This window comes from Polyodon spathula, chromosome 23 (genome assembly GCF_017654505.1).
Source record: "Polyodon spathula isolate WHYD16114869_AA chromosome 23, ASM1765450v1, whole genome shotgun sequence".
NCBI classification, from domain to species: domain Eukaryota; kingdom Metazoa; phylum Chordata; class Actinopteri; order Acipenseriformes; family Polyodontidae; genus Polyodon; species Polyodon spathula.
This window is the reverse complement of record NC_054556.1, coordinates 7,787,159-7,794,044: the sequence shown is the minus strand read 5'-3', so window position 1 is coordinate 7,794,044 and position 6,886 is coordinate 7,787,159.

Below are 6,886 nucleotides of genomic sequence, written 5' to 3'. Positions count from 1 at the left end.
TTCAATATACTTGGTGTCCCTCATTCATCCAGGTGTCTCAATTTTTTTGTCCACTAACTGTACAGCCAAGGGTACATTAATAAGATAATAGCCAATTCTGTGAAATCTTGGAAATGGATGTAAATTGTTTGGTTGCGTATGTATGCAGCTTTTACGTGTAGCTATGTTGTAGATCAGAGAATGAGATAACTGAACAAGAATGTAAATGAAAGACCGCTAAAATAAAAAAAATTGTGAGTGTGCTGTTTTCTGTAAAGACTCTCCGCTCCAACCAGAAATTATGTGCTATAAAGCAGGTACTCTAAAGTAACATTTAAACTTGTCTGTAGTCAACTGCAATATCTTTATATTATTGGTTTTGGTGTACTGTTTAAAGGCTCTTGTATGTGTCCGGTGTAGCTAAAACTACATTATTTGGTGACCTTTCTGTTTTTTTGCCACAAATTGCCTTTGAAAACTCGCCGGTACAAAACAATGACCGTGCCAAAATCGTAGCCTTAGTAATAGGCTCTGGCTAGGTGTTAAACCTTCACACTTGAAACATGCTTTCCAGACATTCCTGTATGGTCTAGTGTAATTGTTCTAGATCTGATCATCGTAATTTCCTCCTTACTCAAGGTTTAAGAAAAACAATTGAGCATCTTGCAAGGGGAAAAACAATGTGTTGCTGAGTTAAATGCTGTTTGATTACTACCTGTTAGGAGGGCAACAAATATTAAATTGAACATTAATTGCTAAATATGATCAACAATTTACTTTTCACCTTTATACATGTTAACTTCAGTAATTCTTTGTGCCATTTGTTAATACAATCTTGTCTGTGTAATTAAATTAAGTGTTTTGTTCTTGTTAACCATTAAAGTGGCTCTGTTTGAACCAATTAACTTTATTACAGCTTTCAAAACTGGTAAAAAGCACCTAAGACAATGGCCATTTAATTAACACCTATTTAATGACCGGGGGAATTGAGATGTGAGTATGTATGGAAGATATCTGGATATGCTTTTTATTATAGAATTTCTTGAGAGCTTTCTCTGCCCAAATCTAAGTCAGACATTTTTTGCAATGTGAACCCACCTGAACTGACAGTTCTAACCAATGCATCAGATTTATTTCACTGGCTAACTTCACGACAGACTAAATGTGACAACAAGGTGTCACAATCAGAAAATCAGAAGTGAAAGCATTGTTTTGAGGAAGTCGAGCAAACCCAATTGACACCTGGACTTAGGTTTTGCTCCTTTCTTCCCAAAGACATTTTCAAAAACTAAAACAATGGTTGCACAGGAGAGAAACAAGCAAAAGTGTGATACTAGCATGCAACCACAGCTGGAAAACAAACAGCTCAGCATTATAAAGTAGTTCACCATGTCATACACGCAGAGAGATGATCCAGATAGCACTATTTACCGAAGAAGGGGATAGACATTTAAATGGACAATGTTAGTTCTTACCACCTTTACTGAGTCAGAAACTCACTGGAGAAAGATTGCACTCACACTTGAGCCAGACATAAACACATTCCCGAGAGCACCAAACTCAAAGGAAATAGTATAATCCTCAGTTTGTCAGTCTCAGCCCTGTAGATGAGGGATACCAGATGGTATCATTTTAGCTGTTATGACGTAGTAGTCACAGCCGTATTACAGTTTATTGACCTAGTGCTTATCTGGATTAATGTAAACTGGGCAATAAGAATGTATTTTTAATAAAGCATGCCCTTAGCAATGGAGAAAACCACTCACTGGATGATGTTCAGTCATGGCTGCTTATGACGCAACTATTCTTATGGAAGGAATACACAGGGATTCAATTACCTTTTAACATGTAAGGGCATGCAATAAATGTATGGTAGAAGCAAATTAATTTACCAAATTTAAATAAAAAAGAGAAAGATATGCCTTTCCTATAAATGTACAAACACTAGAAAAAAGCCGTTCAGAAATGTGCTGTTTCTTTTAGGATGTTTAACTGTCAGTCCTGGTAGTTGAACTTTTACCTTTCAGAGCAATGTATACAGTACATACTTAACAGAGAAATTAAATTCATATAAAATGGAGATGCACCACAATATAATTGCTTCTGGGATTCCTTATGCAGCCTATAAACCAATTAAGTTAGATGATCATCAGTCAGTGACAGATAATTAACCATTGAGATGTCATCATGATGAGCTCTGACTGCATGAAAAGACCTTTTCCCTGTTCGCCTTTCTAGCAATCTAGGCTGGCTGGCTGACTGCTGAGATTCAAACTGAGATTTGTCAGCTCTGAGGTTTTCAATTGCACGTGTCAAGGATTACTAGATTCTGTGCTACCACTGAAATCGGTGACATTCCAGCAGTGACTTCCTCTGATCAATATGTTGTGTTATGTGCTGAAAAGATTTTCCCTCCTTTTATTCATACCAAACAGCTGAATCCTTTGAAGAAGCACAAGGATGCAATTTATAGAGAAGTGGTTGTTCTCTGCTCTCGACAGCTCTGGGCCTTTCATGAGCCATTTATTGAATCTTTTTTGTTGTTATAATGCTTGCACATATCCACTTCAGAATAACAAGAAGCCAGCTAAGATCCAGCCCTAACTGACTGCTTACCGGCGCTACTTTGTTTCACTGTGTTTTTTAAACTTCTAACCTGATCCATCAATGTCAGAATGAATAATCTCAGATCTTGGGTAATTTTTTTTTTTTTTTTGCTTTTTTCACATGAATTCCCATTTACCATTTAGGGATTTTTTTTTTTAAAGATATAGCTATGAAAGCCATTTAAATAGTTTTTCAAACTTTTTATGATGTTTTATAATCATTCCAAATTATTCAGTTATTCAGAATTTTAAAATCATTTTTACTCTATTTAACTGCTATCTTACTTTTAGGCATGTGTGATTTCCATGTGAATATCAGAATAAAACTATTGTCTTATGTGCAGCTTAATCTTCTGTGTGTCTAGTTTTTTTTTTTTTTTTTTTCACCCGGTTGTAACTGAAGTGAAGCACAATAGTATGTAATGGATCGTTTAAAGCACAAGTAGTCTACCAGCCACGGTAATAACTGGAAGCATGGTTCCTGATAACATGAAAACACTTAAGACTGTTCTGCTCAATTTCACAGTAAAACTATTTTGTAATGGTCTGTCTCCCTTATCCACTTATCTAACAAATGTATCTTAATAGATACTTCCACTGGAATGCCAGAGAATTACTGATCACAGCATAGCTTATCATTGTAGTAAAGCTTTATTTGAAGTGGACACTATGTAGCTCTCATAACCCCTTTTAAAGGCAACAACTAAGTAATCTTTTAGAATCACTTTAGAAACTGGTATAACATCAATGCTATAACATAATGCTGCAAAAATTATGTTTCATAGATCACAAGAAATACAGTGGAAGTATTAGTGATGAGTCATTAGAATACACATCTCTATTGTTCCAAAATAAAATATGACTCAAGGTTTTTATGCTTGACAGGGACCTGTTTGTCTCTAAATATACGTGACAAGTCCGCTACCTAAAATGTGGTACATTGGGACTTTCGCTTTTAATCTTCCAGATTTTAATTTTAAAAAAGGCAGTTATAAAACGCTTTCCGGTCTGAGTCCCACTTCCACCAAATCAATCACTCTGTGGCAGGCTGTGAATTGAATCCTTTGTGATGTCTGTTTAACTAAACTGTACCGCGTCCTTCTGTCACAGGATTTGGAATACCAATGGAAGTGAAAACCAGAGTAAAAAAATAAAAAAGATGAAATAGTGATGGCAATGATTCCTTATACTGGTGTTAATGACACGTGTGTTCAATGTAACATACAATAACTGAGTTGGAAATTTCACGATGAGCCATTCTGGTTTCCCTTTAAAGTTTTAGTTTGTGGGTGTGAGCAGTTATTTCCTGTTGTAACTTTGTTTTACATTTCTCATTATGTTCTTACAGAAAAGTTAGTCAGCTGGATGTGTCACATTAACAGCAGTTTCTCTAAATCTCCCGGGAGTGATAATCCTGTTATGTTAACTAAGACAATAACAGGAGACACTAATAAGCCTCATCGAACAACCGATTACAACAAATACACCCATGTAATATTTCAAATGTATTTATCCACACATGAGAGCAGAATGCAGCATTCAATTTCCCATGCAATAAATAGTTTCTTATAATAATGCAGTATACTGTAGGAGACTAGTGTTTTTGGATGTTCGTGTTTGTGGACAATATTCAATGGGATAGCACATTATAAACCATGGTTGCCATTCTTCAATTAAACTTTTTTCACCAATGGGCAATATAAGTTTCTGGATCTATATGTTCTCTAAAGGTCAGTGCTGTCTAGTTCAAACACAGTAATAACATTAAGCATATTGTGTATCTTGTTATTTGCCTGATAATATTTATACCGAACATCAATGGGATAGTGGGAATTTGTTATTAATTAACTGAGCGCTTTTAATGTTCATTTAAAACAATGTCTGTCATCATGCATTCTTCTCACTGTCACGTTTTGTATGTATCAAGGGAGAACTGTAAATGTCAGGAATGCTTATGCTGTTTTGTAAAGCTTGAGAGTGATTTGCCACACCTAAAGCAATCAGACCCTACCTCAATAATTCTACATTGTGTAATTGGTTTCTGCAAACCATTAATATTTAAAACATCTTGGAAGTGCTTGAACATTTCCACAGTAGAACTATTGAATTTGACCTTGGCATGGTTCAAGAAAATTGTTTAGCAATTAATTTAACCAATTAAGGTACCTGAGTGTCTCCCAGCTGTATGCAAGAGAGAGGCCGGAAATGAAGGTTTCACATAGAGACAGTTTCACACAGAGACACAAATAAGAGACAAAGGAATGCACAAACCGTCTAGCACCCTTGATAATGAGCTCATACTGAGTTTAATGGTAGGAAAAGGTTTGGTGCAATTTAACCACTACAATTTCCTGGTGTAATGCAGTAGCAGCTTTTTGTTTTGTTTTTTTGAGCTGAACTTGAACTTGACTAGTTGAATTCAGATTGCTAGCCCAAGTTCAGCATACAAACATACAACATTTTGTGATTAGTTTGCAAGAACAGAACTTTGCACTTTTAAACAATAGACATTAAAAGCTAGTAAGATCTTTCAATGCCATAGGAGGCTTAACATATTCTAGTTTATTGGTCATTCTAGCACACCTCTGCTAAAAACAACTGCATTATATACTATATGTGTTTTTACTACAAAGTTTTTACAGGATACCTCACACTGTCTAATTAAATGTGACCAGTTTGACTGGGGTACGTTCTTGTAATAGCAATGGTTTCCATTGATGGTTTGAGTTGGACTGACAATTCATAATGTGTTTTTTTGAACAGCACTCATATTATCTTCCCTCCAGCTTTCTTACTACAATGCATACAACTATTAGAAATACCAAGAGCTTTTTTGTTTCCATGGAGATTTTCCCTTTTTTTTTTTTTTTCCTCTAAAGGGCATGACCCATCCTTATTTCCTACTGAACTACCCGTTGTCATACCTTTTAGCATGACAATGTGGGATATTAATGCTTCTGTAAATAGAAATGTTAAATTATTTCATTGTAGCATCAGAATCTAGACTGCGGCACATAATATGCACATATACAGGCTAGAATGTTTGAAAGCTATTTGTTGGAATATAAAAAGGAAGAATAACCAACAGCAAATACTGTAAGAAGAAATAGGTTAAGAGCACATTGCTTTACCCGTTTGCAAGAGTAGCCTTGTCCTCTCTATCTGTCAGAAAGACAGACAGGCAGATTTAAGGAAGGCTCCACAGTAAACAGTAGAACAAGTCTTCTTAGGGGTTGAAGTGTTTGTTTAACAAGACTAACAGTTAGCACACAGTGAATGAAGGCCAAATGACAGCTGCCTCCAACACTTACATTTAAAATTGTTTTGTGTACAATAGGTTAAAATTGGTAATGCTTTATGCATTTAGGCTATCAGGATAAACCAAGGTTGAAATAAACCCTTTAAATATAAAATAAAGCTAGGCTTTGAACGTTTTATTTCATATAATAGTAAAATCATCGCCGACAGTCACTGTTACAGGAAATGTCTGTTTTGCTGCAGATTGATGTTTGACAACCGCCCTTGAGCAACAGAACATCAAACACGAGAATATCAAGTAGACAGTGACACCTATGATCTTTATTTAAACTTACATGAGCTGTATTTAACTTTTTTTTTTTTTTTTTTTTTTTTTTTTTTAGTGAGTAAGGTGTAGGAAAGCAACATGTTCATGTATGGTAAGTATACAATGCTGTGCTTATTGAATAAGTATCTCCCAGCAATGAGATGTGCTGATCACTCCCATTAACCCTAATATTGTGGGATAATATCATTGAACATGAACTGTAAAATTATATTTTTTTAGCAATTGAAAGGTTTCCACATATCAGATGTCTCTCAATGCTGTTTGATTCTGACACACTGCTTGATAGACTATTTGTGATTAATTTATGTTCATTATGTTCATTATGTTGCAGATGGTGTTCGTCTCTTGGGGGTTTGTCTTAACTTTGTCCAGCTGTTAATGCTTAAAGCAATACATGTATATAATGTATTATACCACCTCTCCTGTATTTATGGATATCTCTGTGCACCATTCTAGCTCCTGGGGCGCAATATGAATTCAATAGGAAAATATATTCTATAATATATTCTATAATATAATACTGGAGGGATACCAAATCAAACCTTGTTATTATTATTCAGTTTCATGCTGTATAATAGCTGTTAAAGATATCTGTTAGAATTTAAATTTTGGAACCAAAAAAAACAAAAAAACAATACAAAGCAATGGCAGTAGCATGACTGTTCATTGGGGATTGTTTGATATGGGAAACAGGGACATAAGAAACACCTCTGAA